The sequence below is a fragment of the Vanellus vanellus genome (assembly GCF_965231255.1).
Source record: "Vanellus vanellus genome assembly, chromosome: 2".
NCBI classification, from domain to species: Eukaryota; Metazoa; Chordata; class Aves; order Charadriiformes; family Charadriidae; genus Vanellus; species Vanellus vanellus.
The window spans coordinates 959,568-972,848 of record NC_138906.1 but is presented as its reverse complement, the minus strand read 5'-3'; the positions used below and the strand labels follow the sequence as shown (position 1 = coordinate 972,848).

The 13,281-nt window shown below is 45.5% G+C and overlaps 1 protein-coding gene across 5 annotated transcripts in view; it reads right to left on the bottom strand.

Annotated features, from left to right (window-relative positions):
• MAP4 (microtubule associated protein 4) overlaps positions 1-13,281 on the bottom strand; it is a 179,542-nt gene that overhangs the window by 100,805 nt on the left and 65,456 nt on the right. The gene's annotated exons all lie outside the window — the stretch shown is intronic.

Here is a 13,281-nt window from a genome sequence, read left to right as displayed (position 1 = left end):
CTCATTGGAATTATCAAAAAAATATTTCCATAAAGCCATGGCTGTCGGAAGCGGAGCCTCAGCGCCCCGAGCACAGCCTCCTGCTCCTCCTGGTCTCAGTCTGCTCACTGGAAGACAGCAACAACGTGAACTAGCGCAATCTTTCTACATCATTTTAGGAAATTAAAGAATTTAAGCCTAAATAAAGTTCATAAAAACAAGCAACTAGCACATTTTAAAGTGTAACAGCCAAGTAACGTCGTAAATGCACAATGTCTTACCTATTCCCCACGGCAACGTGAACAGTGCCCCAAATGGGCACTACAGTGAGAAAAACCCGGAGTACGATGCTGAGTGTACTTAAACATTTACTAAAATCATTCCCTGGTAATAGCACGGCAATTTGCTGGATCTAGTAGCCCATAGGGGATGCAATACTACCACGCAGGCAAAAACAACCCCCCCCAAAAACCCTCCTAACACTGTTTTTTGACGCTTGCTGCCACAAGGGCTGCAGGCGCTGCCAGAGGGACCCTCTCCAGCGGGGAACGGGGTAGTGGGAAACCCACTCGGGGTCCCACAAAGTGGGCTCACGCCAGCAAAGCCACAACCGGAGGTGGGGAGGAGAGTCTTCACCAACATAAACCCCCGTCACACAAGGCTCCTATAATCCAACGCGCATTAGACACAGCGGAAATCTCACATCATGTGGACACTTTGTCCATAATGAAGTTTCCACCACCCAGCTGCTTCTTGCTCAAAAGCTGTATTTCACCATTGACCAGATACAACTTCCCAGCCCAAACCAGCCACTGCCAGCAGTATCCATTTATTCCCTTACCATTGTATTTGGGAAAGTCAAAGTTTAGTTTAGCAAAACGCTAATGAGAGGACTATTGTGCAAAGAAATAAAGACACTAATGCAGAGATTCCAAAACCAAAAGGAGGGGCAAGAATATACAAGAGAAAAATTGTGCTTCTGCTCCACGGTCAGGGTAGCAGTGATGTCAAGATGTGAAATCTGTGGCAAAGAATAACTTGCTATTATATTATTTTATTTCTTTTCCCAACCGAGTTTGTTAAAATGACCAAAAAGACAACTTGCGTCCAGTGCCAAGCCTATCAGTTACATTTAAATGCCATCCAGAAAGTTTTAAAGAAAGTGGGCTATTTACAGCGTACCTAAAAGAGGTTGTCTGTAGCCATAAAACACTCCCCTCGTCGCGGTGATGTTTCTCCAGGAAGGTGGCCGAGCGCTCCAGCAAGCTCCGGGGCAGGGTGCCGCCACGCACGTCCTCCTGCGAGCGCAGAGCACAGGCAGGAGGCACCGGGGTTTGCCGAGGGCCAGCTGCTGTGCTCACCGGGTTTAAAACACGACATAACGACTTGTTTGGGGGTTAGAACTGAAACTTCTAAGGGTGTTCAGACTCAGAATTGCTAATTTTAAGTAGCTGGATATTTGAAAAGTTATTTCTACTTAGTATAGACGTAGCAAGCAAGTTAAAGGTGAGAAATCTCTAGCAGCCCAAGCAAGGCACGGGGAACAGGGAGAAATACAGATGTATTTCGCAAAAACTAACAAAAGACCATCTGAGGCGTTACTGGATCAGTGCACGCAACAAAGGCACAGGCATTAGCCTACAGTTCGGAATTTTTTTTCAATTTATTTCACATAAACCCAAATAAGCTTTTGGTGCCCGTCTCCAGGAGGCAAAGAGCCCTCTGCAGATGCCATTCGCTCTCCGCTTCAGTTGCTGGCGCAGGGGTCATCCTTCAACTGAGCCTGAACAGCACAAAGTCATGGCTTCCCCAAATGGCACATTTCACCTGAACTTGGTTTTGCTCCCCTGAACAAAAAAAAAAAAAAGAAAGGCCGGGACACACAGTGTGGTGCTGGCGTCCCCCCCCCCGGATGTGGACTCGGTGCTCCCACATGAAGCAGGACACCAAAAAGGCAGCGGCTTCTGCAGAACGTGGCTTCGCACTTTTATGCCTTCCGATGATTTCATAAGGAGACGGAACACAAAAGCTGTCACTCCACGGGCCTTCATAAAGTCCGTACGTGTGCATTTCGTGTAACACAGGTGAGAGTTTTCTCTGCTTGGGTGGTCAAAGAACACATTAGCACACCAGGCAGTTAAGAGGCTGCCAAGCAAATCGCACATCCAGAATCATCAAAAGAAGTTGATCGTATGTCCTGAGAAGTGATCTGATTTTTGTTACAAACACCTACGCACAGAGATGTATATTATGATGCGTTTCTGGGCCCCGGGATTCAGAAATTACCCCGGAATCAAAATAATCCGCCTGTTAATGGCTAACAAAGGTACCACGAACAGACTGACTCACAGCTGCTCCTTGTCCACAGGAAAGATACTGATGTTCATCCAAAAACACAACATTGACATATCCTTTAAAGACAGGAGAGGCGAGTTGATCAGTCTACCGCTACTTCTACTGCAAGTAAATTTCTCAAAGTACTGCTCGTTTGAAGCTGACAATTGGACAAAATGGAAATAAGTGTAGTAACTATTTGGGTTGTTGGGTTTTTTTAAATACTAGTAGGAACTATATAGAACTTAGCCCCCACAAATAGATGATTTAAAGCCTTCAGATGATGAAAGAAATCAAAATCAGATATTTACATCAAACAAATTATGCGAATGGCATGGAACTTCCTCACTGAGGACTACCCTGTGTGGCAGAAGTCAAGGCAGTGGTCATTAATCACAGAGTCCCAGACTGGTGGGGGTCGTAAAGGACCTCACTCAGTGCCACCCCCCGCCAGAGCAGGGGCACCTCCAGCAGTGGCACAGGACACGTCCAGGCGGGTTTGGAATGGCTCCAGAGTGGGAGACTCCCCCACCTCTCTGGGCAGCTGTGCCAGTGCTCTGCCACCCGCACAGGAGAGAAGTCCCTCCTCAGGTTGAGATGGAACTGCCCATGGTCACGTTTGTGCCCGTTCCCTCTTGTCCTGTCACTGGGCACCACTGGAAAAAGACTGTTCCCATCCCCCCGGCACCCTCCCTTTAAGGAGTTATGAGCGTTGAGAAGATCCCCCCTCAGTCTTCTCTTCTCCAGACTGAACAGCCCCACGGCCCTCAGCCTTTCCTCATGAGAAAGATGCTCCAGTCCCCTCATCATCTTCGTAGCCCTTTGCTGGACCCTCTCCTGCAGTTCCCTGTCCTTCTTGACCCAGGGAGCTCAGAATGGTCCTACCTAGTCTTATGAAATGGTCAGTAAAACACCAAAAGCCCCAGAGGTGTACTACAACACTACTTCAGCTTCTTTCCACTAAGACTTCATCTGCAAAGAAACACTTTGTGTTAGTAGCAGCTTGCTCCTCCTACATGCAGGCAAATAAATTTTCCTTATTTATCACAGAATGGTTCAGGTTGGAAAGGACCTTGAAGATCATCAAGTTCCAGCCCCCCTGCCATAGGCAGGGACACCTCCCACCAGACCAGGTTGCCCAAGGCCACGTCCAGCCTGGCCTTGAACACCTCCAGGGATGGGGCCTCAACAACCTCTCTGGGCAACCTGTGCCAGTGCCGCACCACCCTCACAGTGAAAAACTTCTTCCTACTCTTCAATCTGAACCTGCCCTCTTCCAGTTTAAAGCCATTCCCCCTCATCCTATCGCTACATGCCCCAGTAAAAAGTCCTTCCCCAGCTCTCCTGTAGGCCCCCTTTAGGGACTGGAAGGCCGCAATAAGATCTCCCCGGAGCCTTCTCTTCTCCAGGCTGAACAGCCCCAGCTCTCTCAGCCTCTCCTCATAGGAGAGGCGCTCCAGCCCTCGGATCATCCTCGTGGCTCTCCTCTGGACATGCTCCAGCAGGTCCATGTCCTTCTTCTGTTGGGGACTCCAGAGCTGGAGGCAGTACTCCAGGTGGGGTCTCACAAGAGAGGAGTAGAGGGGCAGAATCTTTGACCTGCTAATCTAAGATTTAATCTTCCAAAGTCATGGTTCTTCAAGTAAGTCATTCTCATGGTATCAAAGACCCATACAGTGATTTCAAGGTGCAGATGAAACCACCATTCTGAACTGAGCACTCACGAAAACATCCAACATCTTAACAGAAAGAAGGATTTAGAAAATTGGTAGCACACACAACTGTCTTGTAGGTCAGCGCACACCTACATCGCTTCCACACAAAATGCGACTATTCAACTCACCGAGATGCGTAAGAACAAGAGAGTCAAGGACCAAAAGCTCTTAAATGCAATACTTCTAGCACAGACCTGTAATATTTTAATGCCAAGCTGCTGCGAGACATTCTGTGTGCTCAAGGCAGCATTGGTAAGCAGCTCCAACACACCTTTTCAGTTGGTAAGGACTCAGGTCCCCGTTGGTACATGACACCGGTGCGCAGTCAGACAATAGGGAAGAGCTGTGTTAATAACACACGCATTGAAGTGACAGATCTGTGCCCCGGTGCTCTCATGAGTCATCTTTCCCTGCAATCCCAGTGCTGTGACTTGGTTCCCCCACGTGACACTCCACCAAACACTCAGCGGCGTGAGAATTACAGACCTTGATTGAATCCGGGGCACAGACGGGGCTCTTCAGAGCGGTCAGCTTTTCTAAGCAAAGCTCTGTGCTGAACAATTTACCCCAATGCCTCTCACATTCCAGTGTTTACAAGTGCTTTGACATCTGGAAAGTTTCCTTCGGCTTTCTGAACCGCTCCCGAGTGGCTCATGAGTTGGGATTACGCTACCTGCTGCTCAACTCCTCAGCCAGCTGCAGAAAGGGTTCTCCGCTGGGAAGGGCACCGGCTCCTTCCAAGCCCGCCCAAGGGGCGCCTGCAGAGCACAAACCTTCATCCTCTGCACTCAGCCCGGGGGCAAGAGGAAGCAGCACAGCCCCGGCAGTGCCTCCATCTCCTGGCTGGATCCTCCCCGGAGCCACAGGCGCAGGGATGGACACCCCCAACCTCTGCCCCCGGCCGTCAGATCAGCTCCATCCAGATGCCCCCCCTTCCCCTTCTCCCATCCAGTTTGGCCTAAAAACCATCACATACACACACACACACACACCCCCCGAGAAAAAAAAAAAAAAAAAAAAAAAAAAAAAAATCAGACACAGAGAGAAAACTCTTAGTCATGCCCGTCTGAAGAACTGAAGAAGCCTTCTGAATTATTCAGTTGGCTGCTTTTTTTAGACTGAAGCAACAGAAAACATGAACTCTCCTTTAGCAAAAATGGTTGGATGCAGAATGAAAAGCCTAAAAAGCTCTCCCTGGAGTCCAGAAAGTGTAAAAGCCTCTATAAATGAAAACTTGCACCAAACGGGAAATATGCAGGCAGGTAAAAGAGGAAAGACAGCTTTAATTAGAAAGGCACACCTTTAAGTGTCCTATTTACAAAAATGCTAAACATAAGGAATGACTTTTTTAGGGGTTTTGTTGTTTTTTGGTTGGTTGTTGGTTTTTTTTTGTTTGGTTTCTTTGTTTTTTAAACTTTATGCACTAGCAACTTACTCCACAGCTAAAGAGGGAGAGATAACAAACAGCAAAGAGCGACCCTCAGCTGGGGCGGCAGCGAAATGCTCCCATTGCACACACCATACACCCAAACACCGCTCAGTGGGGAGCGCCCTTCCCACGGACACGGCCGTGTTTCTGCAAATCCTCACAAAATCAGGCACCCTAAGCCACAAGAGCTACACTGCCACAAATACTACACATTATTTACGAGCTAGTTCATACACGCAGATTTTAAGTACCTTGTACGCCCAACATGGAAATGAGCATCCATCTCATCCATCCCCAGGTCACTTTTTATTCCTTGAGTTGCTTTTTTCTTCACATTTCTGCCTACCCCCGGCCCCACAAAACCAACAAAATTGTGTGGCTCGTTGAAGTAATTTCCTTTTTAATGTATTAACCATATTAACTAAACCAATTTTTTGATGGACGTGTTTTCAGACACCTGCGTGGACAGCAAGGTATCCCAGTTTAAGCCATTTACCTCTTTTGGAAATAACACCAAAGCGGTTCACGAAGCACACACAGCTGCTGCGGAGAGCAGCCATGAACGAGCAGCACCGTCCACGAAGATTCTCACCACAGTACAACTATCAAGAGGTTAGTTGGAAATGTTTATTAGGGTGGTTTATTCAACAGTGATATACAGCTTCACATCATACAGAGCATTGGCATCGGTCAGAAAAGTCAGAAGTGGTAACAGACAAGCTTGGAAGCACAAGCAAGTTATAGTATGTTCTGCAAAGATTTCGCGTCATCTCCAAAGACTGAAGAGAAGTACGGGTAACATGGAATTTAAACAGAGGAACACGTTTGGCAGCTACCTGGCTCTCTGCAAATAAAAACTGAGAAACAAAACACACACTCCTGCATGTTCATTTACCGCACCGAATTTTGAGCACGATACGGGTACATTTTCTGGGAGTGACAAAAGATACACCATTGCATTCCAACAGCCCCCTGCCAAAGCGTTCTGCCTCCCTGGACAGGCACGTTACACTTCTGCCCCCGAAAGAGCAAAAGTGTGACACAGCAGAGCTTCTGGCAGCTGTCCTGTAAGGAAGAACCACCACGAGCAAGAAACCACCATCTCCCTCCCTCTGTCTACAAGTTTACATTCAAATTTGTAAACCCAATGACATTTAAAATAAACAGGGATAAAAATATGGAGGGGGGAAGAAGTGCTAGGGGAATGGAACGAATTATTCATGGTCGCAGCTGAAACAGCGACTGAACCCCAGGGGTGCCCCCGGCTGCGTTACCAACCTCGGCTCTGGTCTGCTGGAGACGCTGCTGCGCCGACGGGCGTCCAGCCCGTCTCAGCCAACGAGTCGTCACGAGCCGACCCAGCCAACTGCTCCAAGCGCCAGAACCCCCCCTCCAGCCGAGACTTTAAATTTCAATAAAATCAAGTGTGTGCAGGGGTTGGGGGGAAGGAAGTCTGATATTCAGTTAATCTGACAACTCCTGTTACTCAATCTGAAAGTGTCTCTCTGTAATTATTTGCTCGCTGTCTCTAGGGCAGAAATAGGTAAGCTCACTTAAGGCAAAAGATGAGAAAGAACGACTTGTGGAACCAAGCTAACAGGTCCCCAAACTCAGCCGTGATGCTGCCTTGCTCCAAAATCAACCGCATTTTAAAAAAAGTGTAGCTACAAAGAGGTCTTTAAAAACAAGGCCAAGAACACAACAATCTCCTTTTATGGCAACAGACAGCAAAAAAAAAAAATCCCCCCGGAGGAAAGCACTTCATGACAACAAGGAGGAACAAACACCTTTCCTTGCATCACACGCCACTGCTCGCGCGTTGCCTTTCGGTGTGACTGCGCAGCAGAGCCGGGGTGTGAAGTACGTCTGGAGGAATGGTCTTGGGTGGCCCACGGACCTTCCGTCACCCCCAAAACGGCAGAGGTGAGGCTTTGGTGGCTTGTCAAAGGCGGAGGCTGTTGGCTACATGCTAACACGTGGCAGTATTTCCAGTAAAACCAGAAAGACAGAGGGCAATTCGTGACAGCCATACGTGCCAGTGTATCCCAAATCCCAGTTACCGTTCTCACCCTAATCCATGGGGAAATGCTTATTTTTGTACTTGGGTCAGGATGTGGTCTCAAAGGCCGCTGGTCATAAGAAACTGGGTGATGGCTCTGCCAGTTCGGCACACTGGACCAGCAAGGGAAGAGCCCAGCTTTGGCAGCTGAGTGCGCATAGGCAACGAGGTTTTCTCCGAAGTGACAGCTGTCTACCTCGGAGGAGAAGCCAACGGCACTACTTGTTCAGAAATTGGCACCACAAGGATGTCAGCTACTAATGAGGGTTTGAGTGGTGGGTAGAGCAATAAATTGCCACCAAATTAGAGAACAAAAGCCTCAAGTTCTGATGCACATCTCTCAGCGGGCTGATTGCACATGATTCATCACAGCAGCTCTGGATGCTCACCCTGGGTGGGGGGCATGTGAGGTCTCAGTCAAAAAAAAAAAAAAAATATCAAAATTGGATGGGTCAACTACTTGAGGGAGATCTTCAAAGAAAACCTTCTACTGGCATTAACAGTAGTACTCATTCAAGGTGCAATACGCTTCCAGTAAATCTTTAGTAGACCAGTATTGTAACATAGTTGTGGGTACTAGGAACATTCAGGTGCAAGCTACTGTCTTCACAAGGAAATATTTTTAGGCAAGTGAAGGCCTTAGCATGCTAGCTTTTGGCAGTTTGGAGAATCACATCCCACCTCAGACTGGATTTAGGCTCAAATAAATCCTGTACTTCGCTCAGGTGTTGTAGGCAAAGCATCTTCAGCTACACAACACAATTATCCTCAAACAAAACACTCACCCGTGTCTACAAAACATGGGGCCAAGCTCGTCTCATGCAAAACACTCAGTAGTCTCTCTACGTTATTTCCTTCTTTTACATTTTGTTTTATCTGTCAAGTGGTAGTAACTAATACTTTTGTGTTTGGAAAGTGTTGCACCTTTATGGAGACGGCAGAAATTGCAACAGATTTGCTGCCCTCTTGTAGCTGAAGGTTAAAACAGGCCCATTCCTTTTGGTGTTGCTGGAAACTGTCATAATGATTTCAGTATAAATGTAACAGTTTAGTCCTAGAGCTTTTGTTTCTTTCAGTTTTAGAAAGGACAGATTATTTTTCATGGCATGTAAGATTTTATCGAAGGCTGTCATTACGAAAACGAAGTTAGAGGCATGAAGTTAAAGAAAAGCAATTTTCTCTCTTACTTCCCAGGCTTGCAGGAAGCAGTACAACAGCAAAGCAGCTACCGAGGCAGGAATTTGGGGTCAGTTGCTTTCCTTCCTACTCCCAGTGGATGGGAAGCGCTTGAACCCCGTAATCCACCCCTCACAAACCAGAGACTATCTGCTTGTACCTCAGTAAATGCAGCTTTTCCTAATTTGTTTCTCAAGTCTGTGTTTTAAGTGCTATGATGCGAGAACACCTGTTTTGAAGAAGACAACATCATTAAAGACAAAAACCTCATACGAGAGGGTTTCAAAGCAGCAAGGATGAAGGCAGGTAAAACTCAGCGATATTCTAAAAGGCTGTGGTGAGTACGGGGAGAAGGGAAAGGAGCTGCAGTCATGGTGCACCCATCCGCTATGAAAGCACAGCTTTAAATTCAATATCAAACCTTCTGCTATTAAGCACCCATGAAAAAGGATAGAAATTAAATTTAAAGGTGGTTGAACTAAAAATGGAGCTGTGGTTGTGACTTAAAACCAGTGGGAGCGCTGAAATAGTGCAGTTAAAAAATCATCATGCACGTTTGTGCTTACACAAAGAAAGGAAGGTTTCAACAAGCACTGCAGAGCAGAGAGGGAGGAGGAGAAGGGCTGATCGGCCGACAGCACTGCTACCCTTTGGTTTCTTCTACACGTAAAGTCCAAGGATGTAAAGCAAGAGCTCTGTAAAATGCTGAAGATTTTAGAAGTGTAATGGCAGGTAGAAAAGTACACTGGTGTCGTGTCAGTGGCAGCCCCAGTGTTAGGAGACAGTCTAGGCTTCTAGGAGGAGAAAATAGAAGAGAGGAAAAGAAGTAGGAGAGGGAAACGGGATGGGGAAAGGGGCAAAAAAGCGCAAGTCATTAGTAAACATGAACATTCAGGTAGCAACTGCACAACAAGCAATATTTCATTTAGTGCAGCCAGGAGATTTGCCAAAAGCCAGATTAGAGACACTCGGAATTTTTGCTTTTAGACGTGTCCGAAAATACATCACTAGTCACGCTATGGCATGACATTGTGCCACATGCAAAAATTAGCTGTCATAAATCAAGATTAGTGACAAATTGCTATCAAAAGAGCAGCAGCTCAGGATGCTGCTTAAAAGCACAATTTGCACTGAAAGCAGCGACAAAGTATTTTTGTGACCCGATCTCAGATGAGAGAACGACAAGCAGGCCGGCTGGAGAGAAAGTCCCACTAGGGAAAGTACGGACACCGAGTAGCGATACTTCCCCAGGTCACTTCTCAGCTTCCAGCAAGATCATCAACAGGATCTTGGAACAAGAGGTATCCGCATTAAAGCTTTTGACCATCCTTGATGGATTTCTTTCCAGAAATTTGTCTTTTTTTTGAAATATAGAATTCCTTTGAACTCTAGGCAAATATCCTGCAATAAGGCGTTGCAAACGTTGCACTGTTCAAAAATTACACTTTTTCTTGTTGTTTTAAACCTGCCGTTAGTTTTACTAGCCACTCTCTAGCCTTTGCATGGTGAAAGTTAGCAGTTTGTTCCCTAATTCAATACCTGCATGCCAGCAGTGATTATAAACTATTAACAGTTCCCCCACACCCTTGCTGATTCACTTGAGTTGCACCAGATGTGCACAGCTTCCCTCCCAGCGCTGCACCAACCGCTCTTCTATTTATCCTTATAAGGAAGAACAGAATTAATAGAGAGTTTCAGGCGATGTGCTGAGTACCCAAGCCAGAGCTCCCAGGCTGTAGCTCTCAAATTCTCAAAAAAAAAAAAAAAAAAAAAAACCAACCAAAAACCAAAACAACCCAAAAAACCCACAAACGAAATTGCTACGGACGGCTCAGCACTGCCAAGAACTGAACCCTTCAGAGAAAGTGCCGCTTTCTCAGGCAAAGCAGAGCGGTGCGGAGGGTTCTCAGCCTCACGGCCACAGGTTTGGACCCTCGAAGTAAACAGCCAACGTAAAGTCAACCATTCACATTGTTCCTGTACATTCTGAAATACTGAACTCTACACATCCCCGCATCAATGGTTTAAATACATCACTGTTATAATACAAATAATTCAACAGTTAATATAGGAGTTGCCCCCAAGTTACATTAGTTTTGGATTTATGCCATCTACTACATTAATGGTATTTCGGAGCGGGGCATCCGGTCAGGAGGCAGCACAGGCTGCCAAACCAGCACTAAGATTTCAGTCCTGACTAATTCTAACCTCTGCATACACATACGCCAGATGTCTGTAGATAATGTTGCATGCAATAAAACATTAGCAAGTCATCACCCTGTTTTATTTGATAGCTGAAAAAAAAAAAAAAAAAAATTACAAAAAACAACATGTAGCAACGCTTCCTGCGATCTAGACAGGAGAGATAAGCAGACATTTGTATTTTCAAATAGCTTAACTACATCTTTCCCCAATACTTTCCCTGAAGTCTGTTTCAGAATCCAACTCAAACACAGCTCTGCTTTTAAAAGCTCTCTCTGTAGCTCCTGACACTACTTTGGGTAGCAAAAGTTAGTTTCCTTGAGCATCACCTTCCTTAGTCCTCTCTCAGCAACTCCATTTCCCACCTCTGCACTGCGCCCACATCGCCAATGTGGAAGAATCAATTCAGCTTTACAAAGAGCCAGATTAGGGAATAGATCCAGCTGAGAACAAACAAGCTGGCCAAAAACTGAAGGTGGCTTAGGGCCAGGGACGCTGGGCTTCAGGCAGCACCGCCTATTAAATGTAGAACAGGCACTGCCGAAGTCCGTCACCTGGTCAGGAACACCTCGCCTGAATTGCTGCAGAGCATCAACTGCTCTTCAACTCGGAAAAATCCTCCATTGTCTGATGGAAAGCGAGCCTCTCCCTTACTCTCCAGTGTATAAGCACAGATATTTCAAGTATTCCATAGAGAATGAGGTAGGGGGAAAGAATCCATGAAATAGTTGTGTTGTATAAATCCTCTGTTATTCTGAAAAGCCTAATTAACTTGATGCCTACGACTCTTCATCCTTTGACATGCTGTTTCTACCACTTTGATGTCACTTTTAGACAGCCCTTAACAAGAAAAAAAAAAAATCCAACTCTACCCCATAAAGAAGGAACTTATTAATAAATTAAGAGCTTCAGACACATAAAAGTATCTTTGATCAATGTTGTTAGCATTAGTGTGTGAAGAGTTAAACCTCCAGAAAGCTAGTATTAAGCAAATAACAAGAAATTTTTTTAAACACAATTCAGAAGTTCAATAAAAAAAATCCCAATACATTTAAAGTCATAGCTGGAGCATCACAAATATGATTTTATTTGTATCTCCTTTTAGATGTATATATTGAGAGGAAGTATCCTTAGGAAGGTTCAGAAGTGTTGTTAATTTCAGTTTTATACTAAATTATAGAAGATGCACAGCTTCCTTTTGACCAGATTCACGATGGCAAATTAAGTACAAAGATCAATTTTTATATTCCCACCCTCAATAAGAACATGAACACTTGCTCACACTAAATAGAATTACAGCAAGAGAGTGTTTTAATTCATCCCTGTCTCCCACTCCCACACATTCATCATGATCTCCTGGTTGGATTTTTCCTCGGGGCGGTACCTAGGGACTAGCGGGGATGTTAGTGCTGGGAACACCCAAATGATGTAAGTGATGATCTGCGCAGCTAAAGCTGAGCGGGAGATCATGAAAAGGGAGACCACATAAATAGCTCTTACCAATGCTGGGAAGACAATCGACTTTTGCATGTTTTATCCTCAAGAAAACAGAGGTGCTACAGTACAGCCTGTCAAAATCCGCACCCTTCTCGCCACAAAAGGAGACAATGCGTTGGCTCACGCACAGACGCAGAGTTTAGCACTGCTCAGCCTAAACAGATCGGTTGGAATTTGGTAGGAAACCCAATCCACTGTAAGAAAGTCTCATGGTGTTTATCATTAAATGTAACTGCTGAAAGACAACTACCTTCAGCACACGTTAGGCTGCTTGGAAAGATCACTTGTTTTCCAGATTCCCCACAAGTTTGGGATATTGGACCAATTCAGTAACCACAAGTTTCTTGCAGACAAAGCTATCCTAACGCTGTATGAAAAAAGGCTCAGAAGACCTCAATTTCATCTTTGACAGTGCTAAAACAACTCTTAGAAGATATTCAGAGAAGGGTAGTTTGGGGCAGAAGGAGCAGCTGCAGAATAAACACAGCAGTGTCATTTCAGTAGCAGCTAAGAATTAGTGAATGAAAAAACCACATGGAAGGATGGTGCACTCAGAGAAGCACCATCACTGTCAGTCTCAGGGGGAACAGGAGAAGTTCTCAGAGGTTGGGGTAAAGCTCAGCTATGAATATTATGGAGTCACTGGAAAGCCATTTAGGTGTCAGTGCTCTCGATGCTGCCTTCCCAACACTGCCCACGCATAAAATATATGGTATCTTCAGAATGAGGCTTTGTGCAAATAAGCAAGAAGAGAATAAAGTTCTATTTTGTTTCAAATTCTTTGAGAAGATCAGTTAAAAAAAAAAAACTGAAAACAACCCTCAATGGAGAAATACAACTCAAAAAGAAGACACACTTTGTCACAATGAGGTTTTACTGATCCAATAACA